Source organism: Poromitra crassiceps (assembly GCF_964638095.1).
Source record: "Poromitra crassiceps genome assembly, chromosome: 25".
In the NCBI taxonomy this organism is placed as follows: domain Eukaryota; kingdom Metazoa; phylum Chordata; class Actinopteri; order Beryciformes; family Melamphaidae; genus Poromitra; species Poromitra crassiceps.
Genome location: NC_139649.1, coordinates 6,028,179 through 6,050,267, shown reverse-complemented (window position 1 = coordinate 6,050,267; position 22,089 = coordinate 6,028,179). Strand labels below are relative to the sequence as shown.

At 46.6% G+C, this 22,089-nt stretch overlaps 1 protein-coding gene across 1 annotated transcript in view; it reads right to left on the bottom strand.

Moving 5' to 3' along the window:
• LOC310798474 (copine-9-like) overlaps nt 1-22,089 on the bottom strand; it is a gene marked incomplete at both ends in the record, with an annotated part of 140,918 nt that overhangs the window by 85,920 nt on the left and 32,909 nt on the right. The window lies entirely within an intron of this gene.

The window sequence follows — 22,089 nt, the reverse complement described above, 5'->3', positions numbered from 1 at the left end:
TTTGGTTGGATGGAGGTCGTGACGTCCGTGACCATAATCCAATGTCAGTCCAACGTCTAATGTCAACGTCAGGTTGACGGTTAATACTGACGACATCTGACGTTGATATTATGTTGGTTTTAAGTTGTGTTTTTAAATAACCAAAATCCAACGTCTGGTAAACGTTGTAATATTAACATCCACACAACGTTAAATTCTAACATCATCAGACGTTGATATTTAGTCGATTTTAAGTTGTGTTATAAAGTAACTAAAATCCAACGTCTTCTAAACATCCCAATATTAACGTCATTATAACGTAAAATCCCAACATCATTAGACGTTGAGATTATGTTGATTTTAAGTTGTGTTATAAAGTAACTAAAATCCAACGTCTTCTAAACATCCCAATATTAACGTCAATATAACGTAAAATCCCAACATCATTAGACGTTGATATTATGTTGGTTTCAAGTTGTGTTTTTAAATAACCAAAATCCAACGTCTGTTAAACGTTGTAATATTAACATCCACACAACGTCAAATTCTAACATCATCAGACGTTGATATTTAGTCGATTTTAAGTTATGTTATAAAGTAACTAAAATTCAACGTCTTCTAAACATCCCAATATTAACGTCATTATAACGTAAAATCCCAACATCATTAGACGTTGATAATATGTTGGTTTTAAGTTGTGTTTTTAAATAACAAAAATCTAACGTCTGTTAAACGTTGTAATATTAACGTCCCCACAACGTTAAATTCTAACATCATCAGACGTGGATATTTAGTCGATTTTTAGTTATGTTATAAAGTAACTAAAATCCAACGTCTTCTAAACATCCCAATATTAACGTCATTATAACGTAAAATTCCAACATCATTAGACATTGAGATTATGTTGATTTTAAGTTGTGTTATAAAGTAACTAAAATCCAACGTTTTCTAAACATCCCAATATTAACGTCAATATAACGTAAAATCCCAACATCATTAGACGTTGATATTATGTTGGTTTTAAGTTGTGTTTTTAAATAACAAAAATCTAACGTCTGTTAAACGTTGTAATATTAATGTCCCCACAACGTTAAATTCTAACATCATCAGACGTGGATATTTAGTCGATTTTAAGTTGTGTTTTAAAGAAACTGAAATCCTACGTCTTTAAACGTTCCAATATTAACATCAATATAACGTAAAAACCCAACATCATTAGACGTTTATATTATGTTGGTTTTACGTTGTGTTTTTAAGTAACCAAAATCCAACGTCTGGTAAACGTTGTAATGTTACTGTCCACACAACGTTAAATTCTAACATCATCAGACGTTGACATTTAGTCGATTTTAAGTTGTGTTATAAAGAAACTAAAATCCAACGTCTTCTAAACGTTCCAATATTAACGTCAATATAACGTAAAATCCCAACATCATTAGACGTTGATATTTTGTTGGTTTTAAGTTGTGTTTTTAATTAACCAAAATCCAACGTCTGTTAAACATTTTAATATTAACATCCACACAACGTTAAATTCGAACATCATCAGACGTTGATATTTAGTCGATTTTAAGTTGTGTTTTAAAGAAACTAAAATCCAACGTCTTCTAAACATCCCAATATTAACGTCAATATAACATAAAATCCCAACATCATTAGACGTTGAAATTCTGATGGTTTTAAGTTGTGATTTTAAGTAACCAAAAATCCAACGTCTGTTAAACGTTGTAATATTACCGTCCACACAACGTTAAATTAGAACATCATCAGACGTTGATATTTAGTCGATTTTAAGTTGTGTTATGAAGTAACTAAAATCCAACGTCTTCTAAACATCCCAATATTAATGTCAATATAACGTAAAATCCAAACATCATTAGACGTTGAGATTATGTTGATTTTAAGTTGTGTTTTTAAGTAACCAAAATCCAACGTTTGTTAAACATTTTAACATTAACGTCCACATAACGTTAAATTCTAACATCATTAGACGTTGATATTTAGTTGATTTTAAGTTGTGTTTTAAAGAAACTAAAATACAACGTCTTCTAAACGTCCCAGTATTAACGTCAATATAACGTAAAATCCCAACATCATTGGACGTTCATATTTTGTTGGTTTTAAGATATGTTTTTAAGTAACCAAAATCCTACGTTTGTTAAACATTGCAATATTAACATCCACACAACGTTAAATTCTAACATCATCAGACGTTGATATTTAGTCGATTTTAAGTTGTGTTATAAAGTAACTGAAATCCAACGTCTGTTAAACGTAGTAATATTACCGTCCACACAACGTTAAATTCTAACATCATCAGACGTTGATATTTAGTCGATTTTAAGTTGTGTTATAAAGTAACTAAAATCCAACGTCTTCTAAACATCCCAATATTAATGTCAATATAACGTAAAATCCAAACATCATTAGACGTTGAGATTATGTTGATTTTAAGCTGTGTTGTTAAGTAACCAAAATCCAACGTTTGTTAAATGTTTTAACATTAACGTCCACATAACGTTAAATTCTAACATCATTAGACGTTGATATATAGTTGATTTTAAGTTGTGTTTTAAATAAACTAAAATCCAACGTCTTCTAAACGTCCCAGTATTAACGTCAATATAACGTAAAATCCCAACATCATTAGACGTTTATATTTTGTTGGTTTTAAAATATGTTTTTAAGTAACCACAATCCTACGTCTGTTAAACATTGCAATATTAACGTCCACACAACGTTAAATTCTAACATCATCGGACGTTGATATTTAGTCGATTTTAAGTTGTGTTATAAAATAACTAAAATCCAACGTCTTCTAAACATCCCAATGTTAATGTCAATATGACGTAAAATCCAAACATCATGAGATGTTGAGATTATGTTGATTTTATGTTGTGTTGTTAAGTAACCAAAATCCAACGTTTGTTAAACGTTTTAACATTAACGTCCACACAATGTTAAATTCTAATATCATTAGACATTGATATTTAGTTGATTTTAAGTTGTGTTGTAAAGGCTCTCTGCGTGCGATAGGTCTGCTCTGGGCAAATTGCCGGCGAGACGATGAGGGAGACGGCCGCCCTGTGAAGCATCTGGGGCTCCTGCCTCACCGTCCGCAAAGGCATGTCCTCTGGCTGGCCTGTAAGGGCCAGCTGCTGTGCTGCTGGGTGTAGGAGCACGGTCCACTCTGAGCGGTCGTCCATTATGGCGTATGTGTCCAGCCTCTGGTCCCCATGTTGGGTCACCACTTTGCAGACCTTACGGAGGGCATGACGGTTTCCCCATGGAGGTTTCCCAGTGTAGTCCCCCCCCCCCCCCCCCCCGGTTCCCCCTGGGGGAGCAGGGTGGCTTGATCCGTCAGGGGGAGCCGGGTGGCCGCTTCTTTCTGGGGGAACAGGCTTGGGGCCCGTTCTTGGCTTCCTCTGCTCGGACTTCTTGGCATCCCTAGAGGCCTTAGCTGGAGTTGTCTCCATGAGCCCGGGCAGGGCCAGGAGGTGAATTCCGGGAATAGGTAATCGTGATGGCTGGTCCCGCCCTCTGGGGGGGTCCCAGCTGTCGTGTCCGGCTATCTTGTGGGAATGGTTGACGCCGGCCGGCTGACTGTGCCCCGTGCTGTTGGTCCCAACGTTCGCCATGCCTACCTGAGTGTGGTGTATCCCAGTGGCGGGCTCGGCGGAGCCGTGCCCGTTGCACTCTATTGCATGCTCAGGGTCGGCGACCTTTGTTGGTGGACGTGTCCTGGGTGCGGGTGTTGGTGGCATTGGCAATGGCCGTTGCCCTTGTCTGGGCAGTGGAACCGGGGGTTGCGTAGTTTGGGTCATTGGCTCTGGGGCTGCCGTGCTGACCTGACCCTGGTCGTGGGAGGTGCGAGGCACGGGTGAAATGTTGAGCCGGGGTGCGGGCACCGGTAAAGTGGGTGGCGCCCTCCGGGGTGCTAACCCTGAGGCCGGTACGCACGCCGGCTCGAAGGACCAGTTTGTAAGGAAGTTTATGTGCTTGCCTTGTGTGAAGTGTGAAGTTGCCGGATCTTAGGTAAGGGCTCACGGGCAGTGGTCGATTAGAACCACAGAGATGTCTTTTCAGGCTTTAATGAAATATCAGGCAGATAGGAGCAAGGCAGAAGCCACGTATAGAGCTTACAGATTGCAGAAAGGGGAATAGGACCAAGAAGCATATCATAACAGAACAACACCTTTTTATACCCCCCCACATTCGGGGTATGACACCGTTGGTGATGTCACAACGTCCGGGGAGGTATGACATCATCGGTGACCTCATAAAGTCACGTCTGCCATCACAGTCAGCCTAGACCGTCTGCCATCGCTGATGACCTCACAAGTGAACTCTGACATCATCATCGCTGATGTCACGGCGGTGTCATCATCATTACGTCGTTGGCTCTGGAGCTGCCGTGCTGACCTGACCCCGGTCATGGGAGGTGCGAGGCACGGGTGAAATGTTGAGCCGGGGTGCGGGCACCGGTGAAGTGGGTGGCGCCCTCCGGGGTGCTAACCCTGAGGCCGGGACGCACGCCTGCCTCTGGTCTTGGGAGGCGGGAGGCACAGGTGGAACTGCCTGCTAGCCTGAGTCGTTTTTGAGATATAAGCTTTTACATATTACATGATAAAGCATGCGCGGTGTACACGCAGGGTGAACACAGCTGTTTCTCAAGAGAGGTGAGGGCTAGAAGGCTGATCTTTTGGTATGTTTGTGGCACCCCCTGCTACTCTACGACCACCAAGTGTCAGCCTTCTAGCCCACACACAGCCCGCCCACATGCCACCAGGGCTACTTACTATCTAAATTGATCTCAGAAGGGTGGGGGGTGACGCCCCTTGGCCTCGCCCACTTCCATTTAAGGTTATCATTGTAGTTCAGGACCTCCGGCTGAACACACGTGCAAAGAATTTAGTCATTCTATCCATCCGTTGCAATGCTATGGCAAATTAGCTGTTCCCCGGCCTTCTGAGCGACCCTGATTGGCTCTCATCTTGGCATGGCTTAACGGAATGAAGCGATATTCGCTACACCAGTTCAGGACCTCCGGCTGAACACACGTGCAAAAATTTTAGTCATTCTATCCATCCGCTGCAATGTTATGGCAAATTAGCTGTTCCCCGGCCTTCTGAGCGACCCTGATTGGCTCTCATCTTGGCATGGCTTAACGGAATGAGGCGATATTCGCTACACTAGTTCAGGACCTCCGGCTGAACACACATGCAAAAAATTTAGTCATACTCTCCATCCGCTGCAATGTTATGGCAAATTAGCTGTTCCCCGGCCTTCTGAGCGACCCTGATTGGCTCTCATCTTGGCATGGCTTAACGGAATGAAGCGATATTCGCTACACCAGTTCAGGACCTCCGGCTGAACACACGTGCAAAAAATTTAGTCATTCTATCCATCCGCTGCAATGTTATGGCAAATTAGCTGTTCCCCGGCCTTCTGAGCGACCCTGATTGGCTCTCATCTTGGCATGGCTTAACGGAATGAGGCGATATTCGCTACACTAGTTCAAGACCTCCAGCTGAACACACGTGCAAAAAATTTAGTCATACTCTCCATCCGCTGCAATGTTATGGCAAATTAGCTGTTCCCCAGCCTTCTGAGCGACCCTGATTGGCTCTCATCTTGGCATGGCTTAACGGAATGAGGCGATATTCGCTACACTAGTTCAGGACCTCCGGCTGAACACACGTGCAAAAAATTTTGTCATTCTATCCATCCGCTGCAATGTTATCACAAATTAGCTGTTCCCCGGCCTTCTGAGCGACCCTGATTGGCTCTCATCTTGGCATGGCTTAACGGAATGAAGCGATATTCATTCTCTACACTAGTTCAGGACCTCCCCCTGAACACACGTGCAAAAAATTTAGTCATTCTATCCATCCGTTGCAATGCTATGGCAAATTAGCTCTTTCCTGACCTTGTGAGCAACCCTGATTGGCTCTCATTTTGTGCATCTAGTCTTGTAGCGAAGCTTGTGGGCTTGCCTCGTGAAGTGTGCTGGATCGAAGTTGAGGGCTCACGGGCAGTGGTCGATCAGAACCACAGAGATGTCGGTCCTCGGACGCGGTTGAAGGAATACCACTCGTGACCTGGCTGGTTGTAGGCAGTCGGTCACCAGGGCCTGGCTGGTTGTAAGACAGCCAGGGTTCAGCTCGGGTTCGGATTTGGTCGTGGTAAGGGTAGACATTATGAAGTAGAAAAGAAGTATATAAGAAGTAAGTATACCGGATACAGCGTCACAGAACACCTTGTATATATATGTTATGTCTGACATCGCCGATGACCTCACAGGTGAACTCTATGCTATGACATCATCGGTGACCCCGTAAAGTCCCGTCTGCCATCACAGTCAGCCTAGACCGCCTGACGTCGCCGATGACCTCACAGGTGACCTCTGACATCATCATTGATGATGTCCGGGCGGTGTCATCGTCATTACGTCGTTGGCGCGCCGGTTCGCGAGCATCGACTGCCCCAAGAACAGGCCTAACGGTGGGCCATTATGGACCCTTTTCTACAAGTCTATTGAGGGTAATCTTCAGCCACATCAATCACATGGTTTCCTCCCGGTGTGCAGGGACCATATTTTCCATTGGGTAATGTGGGACGTGCACACGGTGACCTTGGAACTTTGACCCCACATGCCTGTCACTCTACTGAGGGATGGTACGCTCATGTGTATATTACAAGTCTTTGGTGTCTAAACATGATTATGAAACAATAAACTCCCCAAGTCCTTCAGGAAAAAAAGTTCCTTTGATCAACCTCTGCCCTGGGGGCCTGACAGCCCTTATGCCGCTGAGTCCAATGTTAGCAAAACGTTCTCTGAACATGGTAGCACTCCAATCTTTTAATATGTTGTATATGGGTCCCATATGAGTAGATTTGTGTTGTTTGGTGCCAATCGCTTTTCTCGTTTCAAGATTGCGGGCGCTGGAACATACACAGTCGTGCCAAAATGAAATGGCCGCCATTCAACCAAAAATGGATGAAACGACTTGAAACTTGACATAACACCTCATTTCTATGGGTGAAGTAAACCGCAGGACAACACACTGCGGCCCCCACGGACCCCGCCCGCAGCAAAGCACCCCCGACGTTCACTTCACATCAAAGATGCCTTGCCACAAGCAGAAACCGCAGGAGCTACGACATGCCGCCCCCACGGCGGTATTCCTTGGTGAGAGTGTGGCCAGAGCACTCACACCGTTGGAAACCCTTCTACATCCTCAGCAGGTATCTCAGGGTCACCAGCGTTTCGCCCCCCCAGCCTGTACGCCTCGCCTGAGTGGGGCTGCGAAGATTAATCTTCGCCTGTAGAAGGGCTCCAACTGTGAGCTCTAGTCAGCCACACCCATCTTGCACCCCCTCTTCTTGTGCTCTGAGCAGGTTGAGCAACGAGGTCCAGGGCACTGTGGTTTAACTCCTGACCCCGGTCCTCCGCCAACTAACAAGCAGTACTAATAAACCCAGAGATAACTCTCTGGGTAGTATCAGGTGCTTTGCGTTGCTGTAGCTGCTCTTTGCACTTGGTCTTGTACTTATAGCTAGCTTGCGCAGTGCCTCAGGGTGCCAGCCCTAACACTGTTGCGTGCCGTCTTTCCGAGCTGTCATCCGTTCTTTCACAGATGTCCGTGGGTCTTCCCCCACCGCCAATCTATACATATATTATGAATATATACTATAGTCAGATTTACATTCAAACATAAGTTGCTGCTATTTGGGCTACTTGGTGTTGGTGTGTGCTGTCTGGGCTACTTAATAATATATAATAATAATCATAAAAAAGGTATTCTGAACAAAGTAGCGCTCCGCCCTTTTAACCCACATTTTTTCTTCAAACGACACGAAACGTCAGCATCTGCATCGTTAGACTGTCCTACACAAAAGTATCAAACAGCTTTTCGATTGGTCAAAAATTGAGCCCACAGTGCATCAAAATGCACTGCCTAAACAGCATCTTAATTACCCTAATTACCTAGGGTAATTAGGTTGTATTTGTGATGTCATCAGTCACTCGAGCAATTGTGATGCCATCAGTGATGTCACTCGAGCAATTGTGATGTCATAAATCCTTCCTGGCTCACCCTATATAAGTGGAAGCAGTGTGTCCTTCCTGGCTCACCCTATATAAGTGGAAGCAATGTGTGTTTTTACATGCAAGCATCCAGTCCCATAAAACACCACTATTATGTTTAGGTAGAGGCTAAATAATCACACCATGTTGCTTATTTCATGCTCTTTACTTCCCTGCCGTAAACCCACGCTTTTACAACAATGCCGTACATCGGGTGCAGTAACTCTTAAAGGCACAGTAACATGTACCTAAGTTAACAAGGCCAACCAGGCCGTAACATAACGTTATCAGACAACATTTTCTCCCCCCACCCCCCTTTTAAAGAACATAACATTCAGTCCACAACCCTGTGTCCCTTATCACCCAGTCACATAGTCTCCATGCCAGGCGGGCGGGACCCTCACTCTCTGAGGGCGCGCAGGCTGGGGAACAGCCTCTGGCTGTGGCGGTAGGTTACCCCCCACCCGATTTGCTCCTGGTCTGGGCTGCCAGCCGAGCGCCGTCGCTGCAGACAGGGGTGGTGCAGGTGCTGTTGGAGCTGCGACTCTGTGCAGGCGGTTTGCGTGCCAGCGGCTCCCGTTGTCCAGTCTGTACGTGGCCGGACCCAGCTGCTGAGTCACCTGGAGGGGTTCAGACCAGAATGACTTCAGCTTGTTCTGGCGGTGGGGATGTTTAATCCTGACCCAGTCCCCTGCAGACAGTGTGGGGGTCTGTACTCTGCGAGAGGCATCAAACCTCCTTTTCATCTGGGCCTGTGAACCTTGGACCCGGGCTCTGACTTTCTGGAGCCCTGGCCTCTCTTGTGCAGGAGCTGGCTCAGCTCTCAAACAGTCCAGTGGTTGCTTTAGCTCGCGCCCGATCATGAGCAGTGCAGGTGACATCCCCGTGGTGGAGTGCTTGGATGCCCGGATGGTCAGGAGAGTTTGGTTGAGTGTGGCACTGAAGGTTTTCCCTTCCTCCAGGCAGGCTCGGATTCCATTTTTGAGGGTTTTATTTAGTCTTTCCACCCCCCCATTACTCTCCGGGTGATACACTGCTGTCCTGATGTGTCTGATGGACCGCAGTGCCAGGAACTCTGATAACTCTGCTGATGCAAATTGGGGCCCATTGTCCGTTGTGATGACACTGGGTAGGCCCCATCGCCCAAACAGGTTGGTGAGGCGGTCGATGACTGTGTGTGTGGTGATGGAGCTCAGTTCGACAGCCTCCGGCCACTTCAAATTCAGGTCATGCACCACCAGCAGGTAGCGCGCATGTGCGGGCGCCCCATGGAGCTCCCCACAGAGGTCAACCTGGATATGTTCCCATGGTGCAGATGGCCAAGGGATTGAAGTGAGGGGTGCTGTAGCCGGCTGGCCTGTCTTCCCGCTCAGAAGGCAGCAGGCGCAGTTACGCACCAGCTCCTCTATGTCAGAGTCTATATGGGGCCACCACACTGTATCTCTGCAACGTTGCTTCACCTTGACCACCCCCAGATGCCCCTCGTGCGCCATGTGCAGTATTCCGGCCCTCAGAGTCTCCGGTACAATGGTGCGGTGGCCGTGAGCGAGGCACACAGCCCCCCAGCAGGAGAGCTCATCACGGACCCGGTGGTAGGGAAGCAGATTGTCGTCCACCGTGGCAGGCCAGCCATCTTGGACATAAGCCCAGAGGGTTCTGAGAGTCTCGTCTTCAGCTGAGGCCTGCTGCAGCTCTGCCAGGGTGACTACCGTGCTGAGGGGCCCATGCAGAATGTTGACCCAGTCTTCGTCGTCCTCCAAATCGGGTGTCACCCCACCCGTCTCCTTCGTCACGGAGACCGCTCTGGATAGGAGGTCAGCCGCTGTATTAGCACGCCCCGGCACAAACTTAAGGCTGAAGTTGTACTGATTCAGCCTATCAGCCCACCTCAGCAGTCTGATGGGCCTGTGCCCCAAGCCCCGGGTTCCAGCAGTGCCGTCAGCGCCTGATGGTCCGTGCGGATGGTGAAAGCCCTGCCGTACAGGTAGACGTGCCAGCGTTCGCACGCCCACAGACAGGCCAGGGCCTCCCTCTCCCCCACAGAGTACTTCTGCTCCGCCGGAGAGAGTGCCCGTGAGGCGAAAGCTACAGGGCGTTCCACCCCCTCCTGGACCTGGGAGAGCACCGCACCAAGCGCCACCCCAGAAGCATCACAGGTGACCAAGGTGGGCACGCTCAGACTGAAATGCGTCAATGTGGGTGGGGACGTAAGCTGCTGCTTGATGGCATGCACGGCCTCATGGCAGGCAGGGGTCCACTCCCACACAGCATCCTTTCTGAGCAGCTGGCGCAGGGGGGCAGTTGAGTCAGAGTAGTGTGGTATGAACCGCAGATAGTAGGTGGCCATCCCCAGGAAAGAGGAGAGATGGGATGGCGACTGCGGGCAGGGACAGAATGGCTTCAGTGTGGGACATGATCGGGGCAATACCGTCCTTGGAGAGCCTGAAGCCGAGGAACTCGACCTCCGCAACTCCAAACACGCACTTTTCAGCATTAAGTGTGACCCCCTGCTGTTCAAAACGTTGAAAAACCTGCTCCAGGCGAGCATCGTGCAGCGCGGTGGAGGGTGCGTGTACCACTACGTCGTCCAGGTAGATGGAGACCCCCTGGATTCCGGCCAGGATGAGTGACATCTTCTGAAAGCAACTTGGGGCCGATGACAGTCCAAACGCCATGCGTTTATATCTGAAAACCCCCACGTGCGTGACAAACGCTGTGAGGCTCATGCTGGCAGGTGCCAGGCGAGTCTGCAGGTAGCCGTGACGTAAATCCATCTTACTGAAGACAATGGAGCCGTGGAAATGACTAGTAAGCTCCTCGGCCGTGGGTAGAGGGTACTTATCCGGGATGATGGCTTTGTTTACATCCGTCAGGTCGACACAGAGGCGCAGCCCGCCCCCCCGTTTCTTGGCTATCACCAAGTTGGACACCCACGGTGATGCGTTGATTGGTTCAATGACATCCCCCTCCACCAGGCAGCGTAGCTCCGCCTCCACTGCATCACGGAGGGCGAGGGGAATGCACAGCAGAGGCTGGATAACGGGGCGGACAGACAGGTCAACAGTAGGCCGGTGAACAAATCCAGACATGCAGCCCAGCCCTTTAAACAGATGTGGGAAACGGTCGGGCCAGGACATGGCGACCTGCAGGACATGCAGGCCCCTCGCATCAGTCATAGTAAAGCCCAGGGCGAGGAACAGATCAAGACCCATGATGTTGGCTCCCCTCTGTGTGATGTAGAACTTGGTGTCAGGGGCACATTGTTGGTCATATCTGACAGGAAGGCGGGCCACACCCAAAGTGGAGATGGGGGAGTGGCCATAACCCGACAGAGCGTTACCTGCTGCTTCCAAAGGCACGTGTTTGAAGAGTCAATCATACGTGCATTTGTTCAGTATTGACACTTTTGCCCCCGTGTCCACCAGGAGCGGTACGCTTGCTTCACCCACACGACATGTGCAATGCTTGAGTGAGGTCTGTGGGCTCTGTATTGTGTTGATTGGAACAACAGCTGTATCTGAGTGGGCAGGAGGGGAGCGACAGCAGCGTGCAAAATGATTCATCATGTTGCAGTTACGACAGCGCTTGCCCACAGCAGGGCATGACTGATCTCTGGTTGCATGTCTAGAGGAGCCACAGTTATTACAGCACTTGGGCCCGCCCTCTCTAGGGCCTCTGTCCACTCTCTGTACATCCCAACTGTCACTCACCACGTCTGCAGCAGCGGTCCCCGCCGTCTCCTGAGCCACAGTCTGAACTGACGGGGCGAATGACGTCACAGGCTCGTGCACAGCGCGGCCCAACTTGCGCACCTCCGATAGAGCCGTTTCCAACTGCTTCCCAATCACTAACGCATCCGCCAGTGTCATGGAGTCTGGCTCCAGTAACAGCCTCTCTCTCAGCTGGTTACAGGACGTTTTCTCTATCAGTTGGTCCACTATAAGTCCATTCTCTAAAACCCCAAAGTCACAAAGCCTAGCCAGCTCGCGCAAGGCAGACACAAAGTGCGCAACCATCTCACCCGGCTTCTGAGCCCTCTGACGAAACTCAAAGCGGTGCATGCGTCGGCTCCTTCCCGTGCTGAAGTGAGACTTTAGGGCCGCGGTAGCTGTAGCATACGAGCCATCCGTTAACGTGAGTGTCGCGAAGATCCGCTGTCCCTCCTGGCCGAGGCAGTGGCGGAGGAGCGCGCACTTCCTATCCTCTTCCAAATCCGAGTGCCCCAAAGCCAGCAAATAATCCTCAAACGACCTCTGCCATCGATCCCAGGGAACAGCTGGGTCACTGGGGACGGGTAAAAAAGGTGGCGGCGGCGGCAAAATCAAGTCAGCCATCCTCGCTAAATAGGCTAAATAATCACACCATGTTGCTCGTTTCATGCTCTTTACTTCCCTGCCGTAAACCCACGCTTTTACAACAATGCCGTACATCGGGTGCAGTAACTCTTAAAGGCACAGTAACATGTACCTAAGTTAACAAGGCCAACCAGGCCGTAACATAACGTTATCAGACATAACAACCACCACCAAGCATCCAGTCAGCAATGGGTCGTGCCCGGCCACAACCCATCGCTGCAGCTATAATTTTAATTATATTTCATTGGGGATACTGTAATCCTTTAAGGGACCACTCTCATTTGTTTTGAAACCTATAAATAGCATATAATACTATACCTTTCCCCGCTGTGTAAGTACGTTGAGGGCAACGTATACTTATTTATAGTGTGCAGTAGCTATAGTAAAGATAAATTAAAATGTGCAATGTGTATACAGTGTTCCTGGCCATGGCATAAGGGGTTATCATACCAGTTTTTTATAAAGCAGGCTCTGGTAATGTTATACCTTCAAGGATTTTAGTAACCACATACTACTACTGATGTTGTAGAGGTTTTAAAGGCAGCCGTGGGGGACCAGTTCCCACCATCAGCTGTCTCTCTCAAGGGCCTGGCTCAGGTCTTGAAGCTTGCGTTGACACGGGTGTGTCTGCCAGGACACGGTCTAATAATCTCTGAGTACTTCTAATTATCCCGTCCTGTTCCGGACTGCTATTGGCTTCGTCTCCTGAATCACTCTGCATGGGGCGTGGTGTTCGTGGCATAGTTAAGAAGAGCTCATTCTACTTGATGTCATACATCGTCGGCAGGGGCATCACATCTGTCATGATGTCACAGGGCAGCATTGTGATGTCATGGATGGACTCAGGGATGTCATGTGATGGACTCAGAAGGCCCAGAATGTGCCCTGGGAGCTGGCCGGCCCCTGGTGTTGATGCGAAGTCTCCGAAACAACTGACATAATTATTGTTATTGTTATTATTATTGTTATTATTATTGTTATGATTGCTATTATTGTGATTACTATTATTATTATTATTATTATTAGTATAATAATAATAATAATAATAATAATAATAATAATAATAATAATAATAATAATAACAATAATAATAATAATAAAGTCTGACATTTAGTCATTTCTGGTCATATCAAAATCAAGACTGAGCAATTACAACATTTTGATCAAACACAAATATAAGTAAAATTAATAACAAAAAAGAAGTCAGAGGTCTAATCATAAATCAAAATCTGATTGATTGTCTGTACTACCAACAGGAAAGACAGATCCTCAAGAACAGATTGGAGAGCAATCGAATCAAGCTGGAGTTAAAATAAATATTGCAGTTGAATTCAGGGAATGTGGGGTATAGGGATATATATTTTTTTTTAGAGGAAACTGGACGAAATAGAAGAATATAGTCAGGATAGTGTTTTAGAAGTCCGTTCTGATCCACACTCCATTTCAGAAGGTGGCGGTAATGCACCATAAGTTGTTTGCCAACCGCCATAAAACACTACTAGAAGAAGAAGAAGCTGGCCTGAGTTTGAAGTTCCTGCGCGGGTTAAGCCATGAAGATGTTCACTTTTTGGCTCTCATCGGATGGTCTCATGGGATTAGCAGTATATTCAACTAAAGTAAGCAGGAAAGGTAAGTCCACTACTAGTAACAAATGAGGTTAGACCAGCCAAATCTGTGTTTTTAAGTCGCGCAAAGTGACGCTAATGGCGTTAGCATTAACGTTAGCATTGAGCTAACGCTAATGTTATGGGCTACGATTGCAACTCCCCAGCTGTTGTTACTGTTAGCCTACATTACTAACGTGATTATAGGTACAGGACACACTGGGCTGATGTACCACAGCCTGCCAGTTAACTTTCGGACCATGTCCGGCTAATTTGAATGAGTTTAGACTTAATTTAGTTTAAAGTGTGTTGTTACTAGTTAGCTTGCTAGCTAGGAGTTCTCTTCACAATGCATGGCTTGCAGAAATGGAGATTCTGGGCCAAACTCAATTTATTTGGTGCAGGGTAATGGATAGCACAACTTAGTTGTGTCTTCTGATTTACTTCTCAACATGTGCTCATTAGCTCAGTGTCTATCAAAGTGTTTGTATGCAAAATGAGAATGTAGTGGGTAGCTTCAGCAGCACACATTGCTGTGTATTAATGTGTAAATGTATTCTTGTTAAGTTAGCTAAGAAAGCAGTATGATGAAACAGTATGAGATTTTGGTTGATTAAATTGATTGAGGACAAGGATGTTTGTACTCTATAGACCAGGAAATAACTGGGAGCCTGTAAGATGTTTCCCACCTGCTGCTGCAGTGTCCTCCCTGAAATCCATCCACAGCTTTCCCCCACCTGGATTTCATCTGTCTCCCTCTGCCTCTATGCTTCAGGTAAAATCTATTAGACTTCTGAGTACAAACTTGCTTGAATGATTCATAATTCACTGTATGAGAGAGTGACTGAGACGCTTTTATAGAAATGTCAGAGAAACCTGTATGTAAGTCATGCCTTTGCATATCTTTGCCAACAGCTACAGTGTGTCTAGCCACATATGTTCCGCTGTTCTCTGTTCCTCTGTGATCCACTCTGAACTCGCGTCACACAGCATAGCATAAGGAAATTGGGGAGTCAAGTGTTCAAAACTCTCTGCTACCAGTCTCCGACGTCCAATCACAGATCCAAATATATAATAATATCCCTATGGAAGCCAGTAGTTTAGGCGGCAGTTAAAATGATATTCCTGCATGAAACAACCTTTAAAAAGCAGTCTTTCCACAGCCTGTGCTGAATTTACAGCAGGGTGTTTGATCTCACTATCATGGTGCACGCGTCTGAGCAAACATACAACATTGCAGTCACACGGATACGGCAGCACATTGATCAAATCATCAAATCAAGTGTTGAACTTGAATGATTTGTGTCTTGTAAGGACATACAGGCTAGGCACCACAAATATGGTGCATGACAGAAATAAAACTGATCTATCTAGTATCTATCCAGTGCACCTGGGAAGTAAAACTTCATGAAATATTATTATATCTTTGGATCCGCGATTGGACGTCGGAGACGGGTAGGAGAGCGTTTTGAACACTCTACTCCCCCAATTTCCTTATGCTACGCTGTGTGATGCTAGTTGAGAGTGGACCACAGAGGAACGGAGAACAGTCAGGCTGGGGACCTTCAACCTGCCTCTCGTCTCAACATCGCCCAGCAGATACAGGTAGAGCTGTTGTGTGGTGTGTTTCATTTCATGTTCACATGGATGACCAACAGAAGTTTGATGACCACTATTGACAAAGGCGCATTATCTCACAACGGCTACTGACTGCCTTTCCGAAGCCCTGCCACTCCGAACGTTAACTTCCATTATTCGGACTGGCGGTCGTTCACCTTAGAAGCCGCAATGCCGACCTTAGGTTTAGGCGTGGGGGTGGGAGAGGTTAGGTTTTGGGTTAGGGTCTGGGGGAGGTTAGGTTTAGGCATGGGGGGAGGTTAGGTTTGGCGTGAAAAACGGGGAATATAGAACCCGGGGAACATAGACATGATCCCTTTCTGAGTGCCGATATTTCGGAGTGGCAGAACGTCGGAGTGGCAGCACGTCGGAGTGGCAGCATGTAACCTCTCACAACACTACTATAGACGGTTTTCACAGAATGGCCAGTCCTCCACTTTAATGATTTTTTTAATGCAACAGGAAGTGAGCTGGGGTTCAATTTAGAATGTTTTTGTTGTCAAGTTAAAACCATTTATAATAAGGCATTATGACTGCATACAACCACACATAACATTACACTGCGTCATTGTATGGTAACACACTTGTCTGCTATCTTGTCTCTTGTGTCTGCTTCCAGGGCCAACCAAGTGATGCATCTGCCTCCCCCTCTGTCCAGCCAATGGACACCTCCACTGCCATCCACTCCAACTCCTCACACCTCTTCTGCCCAGTCTGAGGACAACAGCCCATGCTGGACCCAAGTAAGAAAACATCTGCATCTCACACTGGATATACAGTACAAGCAACTTAAAAAAAAAATCTACTCCAAATTACACGATTATTATTAACTTGTTGGATTAAATGTGGATGCAGGGGAATGTGATTGGCTCATTGTTGTTATACAATCTCTTTACTTCCACGGTGATAGACAGCTTGAAGTCTGGCATTGTAAGTGTGTATCTAACTTCTGTATCATGATGTACTTACTGCCGGGCACATTATAGAGAGCCAAAGTGAACGTCACTTCCTGCCTTTCTCTCGGTACGAGCATCTGGAAAAATATGAATGGGGGTGAATGGTGAGAGACAATACTTTTTTGATCCCGTTTGAATTCTGCCACGGGGTACACATGTACATTTGTCAATTTAAAAGATAACTTTGCAAGTCAAGAAAGTCGCAGTTTGTTCTGAAACTGAAACGTAAGGTTTAGTTTTGTCAATCAACTACATCTCTCGTGTCTCACAATACGTCACACCATCAACAACGTGGACTGGCAGGAGAGATGTCACTTATGCGACTGGTTGTGCATAGTCTTTCTGATTTATAACTTCTAAGCCCTTTTCCCACATGCGCTTTGTACCGAAAAATGACCGGTACGTGGTCTAATGCCTGCATGTGAGAAAGGCGCCGTGCCGGTATAAGCGCGACCCCGTCGTCCCCGACATTTCACCAGTTTCGTGCCAGTCACAAGAGCGGTATGGTCTTAAGGGGACGCAAGTGGAAACGGTTCAGGTCATTTTCCGCGACAGCGGTCCTTCAATCATGGGCGAGGAGTAGCCTACACACGTTGCTTAATGTTCCAGCGGGCATAATCTAATCATTTGCGCACATTAAAGCAAACTGGCGAAATGATCTTGTGATAGCCTAATAAGAGCAGTATGTCAGCTTGCTGATTTCCGAAGGCATTTTCCGCTATCAGTGGGCTGTGACTTCGTGGACCAGGTTGCAATGCACACAGTAGACAGTCCAACACCAAATACACAGCTGATTGTTCGATATTCCCCTGGTGTTGCGTACCACCAAAGGACTATTGCCAGTCGCAAACGCGCTTCCAGTGGTTTTCGCCACCGGGTGATCTTGCGTGCGGGTCGGACCAGACTCAGCACGTAATACCGGGACATGCGAAAATGACGCTTCCATTCCACGTCGTCAAAATTGTTCAGAGCATCTTCCCAAAATAAATTCCCTCCTGGTCTCTCTCGCTTCCAGACGGCTCTAGTCTCACGCAGCAGCGCAGAGGTACATAATCATCAGTCATGATCTGTCCCCGGTTTAGTCTATCTTCATATTCTGCGCGACACTCTCATGGGCGAGGTGTACACATGTTGCTTAATGTTCCAGCGGGCATAATCTAATCATTAGCGCACATTAAAGCAAACTGGCGAAATGATCTTGTGATAATAAGAGCAGTAGCCTATGTCAGCTTCATGTGTGTGCTGTGCTGATTTTCCCCTCTCCTCTCTGCTCGCTCTCTGGCCACAGTCCGTCCTCCTCCTTCAGTCACAGTCCGACAGGGACTAAGCAACGTTGCCGACAGCCAAGGCAAGCCCGGACACATCAAATGAAGCCAGTCTGTAAAAAGTGCTTCAACGCTACGCAGGTGAACGGATAAACAAGCAAACTTATTTCACCATTCAGAGTTTTGCCGACACGTCACTCCCCACCCGCTCTGCAGTGCCTCCCCCCCCTCCCCCCCCCCCATACAGGCAATTTCGCTGATAGATTCCCACATGCCAGAGGAGAGGTGTGAAGGGAAATGTCCGATATTGACTTACAGGTAATTTTCCGGTACGCATGTGGGAAAACGGCTCTAGTGGCACAGTTTTACCACAAACTGCGACTTTCTTGACTTGCATGGTTATCTTTTAAATTGACACAAAATTACATTTGTACCCCGTGGCACAATTCAAACAGGATCAAAAAAGTATCGTCTCTCGCCGTTCACTCCATTCATATTTTTTCAGATGCTGGTACAGAGAGAAAGGCAGGAAGTGACGTTCACTTTGGCTCTCTATATAATGTAAATCCAGCTTACAGTCCCTGGCTGGCTCACTATGCTGCTTCCCAGCCGGGGAGAAAGGCGCTGCCGTCATGCCGCCAGGAATGAGCCATGAACCGTGGATGGGACATTGTGAATAGCGATATTCTAGAATGAGAGTTATGAAAAGCCAATTAAATTACATAGGCCTTTGCATTAACATTAATCCAAGTAATCTTTTGCATGCTTATCTGCACAGATATGGACATTTCCGGTGATCTGTGCCTCCTTGTGCTGTTTGATGCCCGCCCGGTAGTGATGCGCGGGTCACCCAGAACCCGCCGGGTCCCGCGGGCTGGGCGCCCCGCAGGCGGGCTGGGTTGGCAAATTATGAAAATATCGCGGGTGCGGGCGGGGCAGGCTCAGAACGTGACAAAGCAACATTATTAAATAATTTAGAGCAATGAAACACGCAGAGTAATTAACCTTAAAGACGTTAACTCTCTCTCGCATGTAGGTACACACAATCAGACAGACTCCTGCTGCACTCTCTATAGCCTACATGGAGTAAAGAAACGCTTCAATGAGGTAGCCTATGTGCTCTCAAAACAAACACTTTGGAAGGATTATTCGCTGTAATTATTATTTGAAGTGTCCATATAATGCCACCGCAGATTTTCTGTTGTGGACTCGACTGTGATCTATTTGTCAACTTTACTGCAACGTGAGTAGGCTGTGAACAATTGAGTGCGCATGAGGTAATTAAAAGAAATCAGACAGCGAGTCTGGCCGTATCTGCAAGCCGTGTGCGCACCTGCTGCACTACTACGTTTAGCCTACTACTGCAACAATTGAGAGCGCATGAGGTAATTAAAAGAAATGGGGAAGAATAAGAACTGTTTCTGTAGCCTGCCTAGTGCCTACCTCTATACCTGCTACCTCCATTTGAAACACTGCGCGGTCACGCCATCCGCACTTTGGGGAAGCGTAGTCGGTCGCGCTATCTGAAGACCATGGATTAATTGAAGAAAGACCGACATGAAAGCAGCAGCGCAACTCATCCAGAGCAGGCCTAGGCTACAACTGTTGTCGCGCAGGGCAGCATGTGAGTGTCTGTGTGTGTGTGTGTGTCTGTGTGAGAGAGAGAGAGGGGGGAGAGAGACAGAGTTATTAGCTGCTTTGCACACCTTGGAAGCTCTGCTGTGCTCCTCCTGCGTCCGGAGACATATTACATTAAATTGGCCGTTGCGGGCTGCTGGGTTGGGCTGGGTTCGGAATTTTCAGATATTTTAACGGGGCGGGCGGGGCGGGCTGGCTCCGATGACGGGTTGGGTTGGGGCGGGCCTTAAAAAAACCTGACCCGCGCATCACTAGAAAGTAGACATCATTATTGTAGTAAGCTAAATTATTTCATACTTGTAAAATAAAACTAGAGAAATTATTCCATTTTCGATTTGGGTCTTTTGAGAGGGGGGTGGGTCGTTCTCGCGTGGGATCCTTACGTCACCTGACAACTTGGTTTTCACTTTGAAAAACATGTCAAAGAAGCTGTCTGAGAGAGCCAAGTCATTAAAAAAATCGATCCTAACCCCTAAACTAAAAAGATTATTGCTCCTAAGGGACCCTAAAGCTGCGTTCACACCGACCTATTAAAGTTTTTCGCTGGCATCGAAAATACGCTCTCCGCCCGGGATGAAATATCCCAGCTCGAGCTAAATTACGCTGGCATCAGTCGCTCCCTGTTCAACGCTGATTGGCTGCCGTGTGAGAGTGTGTCAAATATCACACTGGCTTGGAACAAACCGCTGGTTATTGTGTGGCAACAAACCGCATTGACAGCTGACATGAAGGCTACGTTCACACAGCCAGCCTTAGTGCTTGAATCTAATCTTTTCCCACCTAAGTGACTCAGGTCAGTCTTTTTTATGACTGTGTGAACAGTACAAGTCACATTGAAAGTTACTTTTTTAAAGACGACCTGGGCTACTTTCAAATGTGGAAAAACATCAGATTCGAATCTGATGTTTTGGAATATGACTCCGGTGTGAACAGACATCTTGCCCATATCTGACTTAATGCTTCAATGTGACTTTTACGTCATTCCAGAGCGACATTCGTCACTATTCTGCACTGGCGGGAGGAGGGAGGACCAGATTGTGATTACAAACATGGAGGACAGCTGCGAGGGAGGTAATCAGTGGAGGAACAGTGAGGTTTTAGACCTCATAAGTATTAGCAAGAAGTAGCAGCTATTGCTCCACAGAAAGCCATTATTAAAAAAAAATCTAAAAGCTCTCTTCCTCGCTATCATCTGCACCTATATTCCCTGTCTTCCACTGCACAATAACTTGTAAATTGAACCGTAAACAACAGATGAAACAACATCGTCAGCTACCGCCATGTTTACTGCTGTCTTCTTCTGGGTTTATGTAGAACAGCAGTGTGCTGCACATGCGGGTCACTTCAGGTCCGCGACCTGTTCACACTGGAGTCTGATATGGGCCACTTTTAAAAAGTCTGTGTGAACAGCCACACAAAAAATCAGATGTGAGCAACAAGTCAGATTCAAGCACTAATGTTTGCTGTGTGAACATAGCCGAAATGAAGTCTGTACTAGCTCACGTTAGGAGCACGCTGATAGGCTTAGCTTGTAAACAACTACAGTGGCTCGTAGTGGACAAATATCATGACATTGCGTAACGTTATAGCCCCCAGATGTCCGTCAATTATTGTGCCTGTTGACGAGCGATTTAAACAGAGCGACAGAGTGATTCCATAGGGTTGAATCAAGCGACAGAGAGAAAAATAAATATCTCGGTGTGAACACAGCTTTAGGAGCAAGAAATAAATGAGCACAGAATGATTAAAAAATGAGGAGGCTCTAGTTAGTCTCAAGAGATCAGAATGAGCAACAGATTTTTTTGCTATGGTTAGATGGATAACAGTGAAACTATGATCAATATAGTATTTTTTCTATGTTCTCCAATTGTGTTAACTATTAACTACTACTAACTTAACTACTTTATTCAGAATTGACATCACAACATACGTTTACTTGCATTTCACTTATGGTTATCCGCTTGTGTAAAGTAAAGGTAAAGTCCCACTGATTGTCACACACTTGAGTGTGCGAAATTTGTTCTCCGCATTTGACCCATCCCCTGGGGGAGCGGTGAGCGGCAGCAGCACCGAGCTCGGGAATCATATGGTGATCTAACCCCCCAATTCCAACGCTTTGATGCTGAGTGCCAAGCAGGCAGGCAAATGGGTCCCATTTTTATAGTCTTTGGTATGACTCGGCCGGGGATCGAACTCACAACCTCCCAGTCTCAGGGCGGACACTCAAACCACAAGGCCACTGAGCTGGTGTAAGCACACAAATTGCAATATATCATGAAACGACAATGGTTTAAGCAAGTGTACTCAAACTTTTGACTGAGTAATGGCTAACTTAAGTTCTGGCCAAGGGACAACAGTTGGAAATTAGCCATCTGGCTAACACTGTCACATTGACAGTGATGTTATGTGCACTGTAGTGCGAAAGCATGTGAACTAAGCACAAGGCCAAAACACATGCTGTGTGGCACTAAAAATAATTTTCCAAGGTTGGCAGGTCTGCTGTAGCAAGAGTGAGCAAAATCTCAGAACACTGGCAATTGTACAGGAAAGAGGAAATGTCACAATTTAAAAAAAAAAAGATAGTGG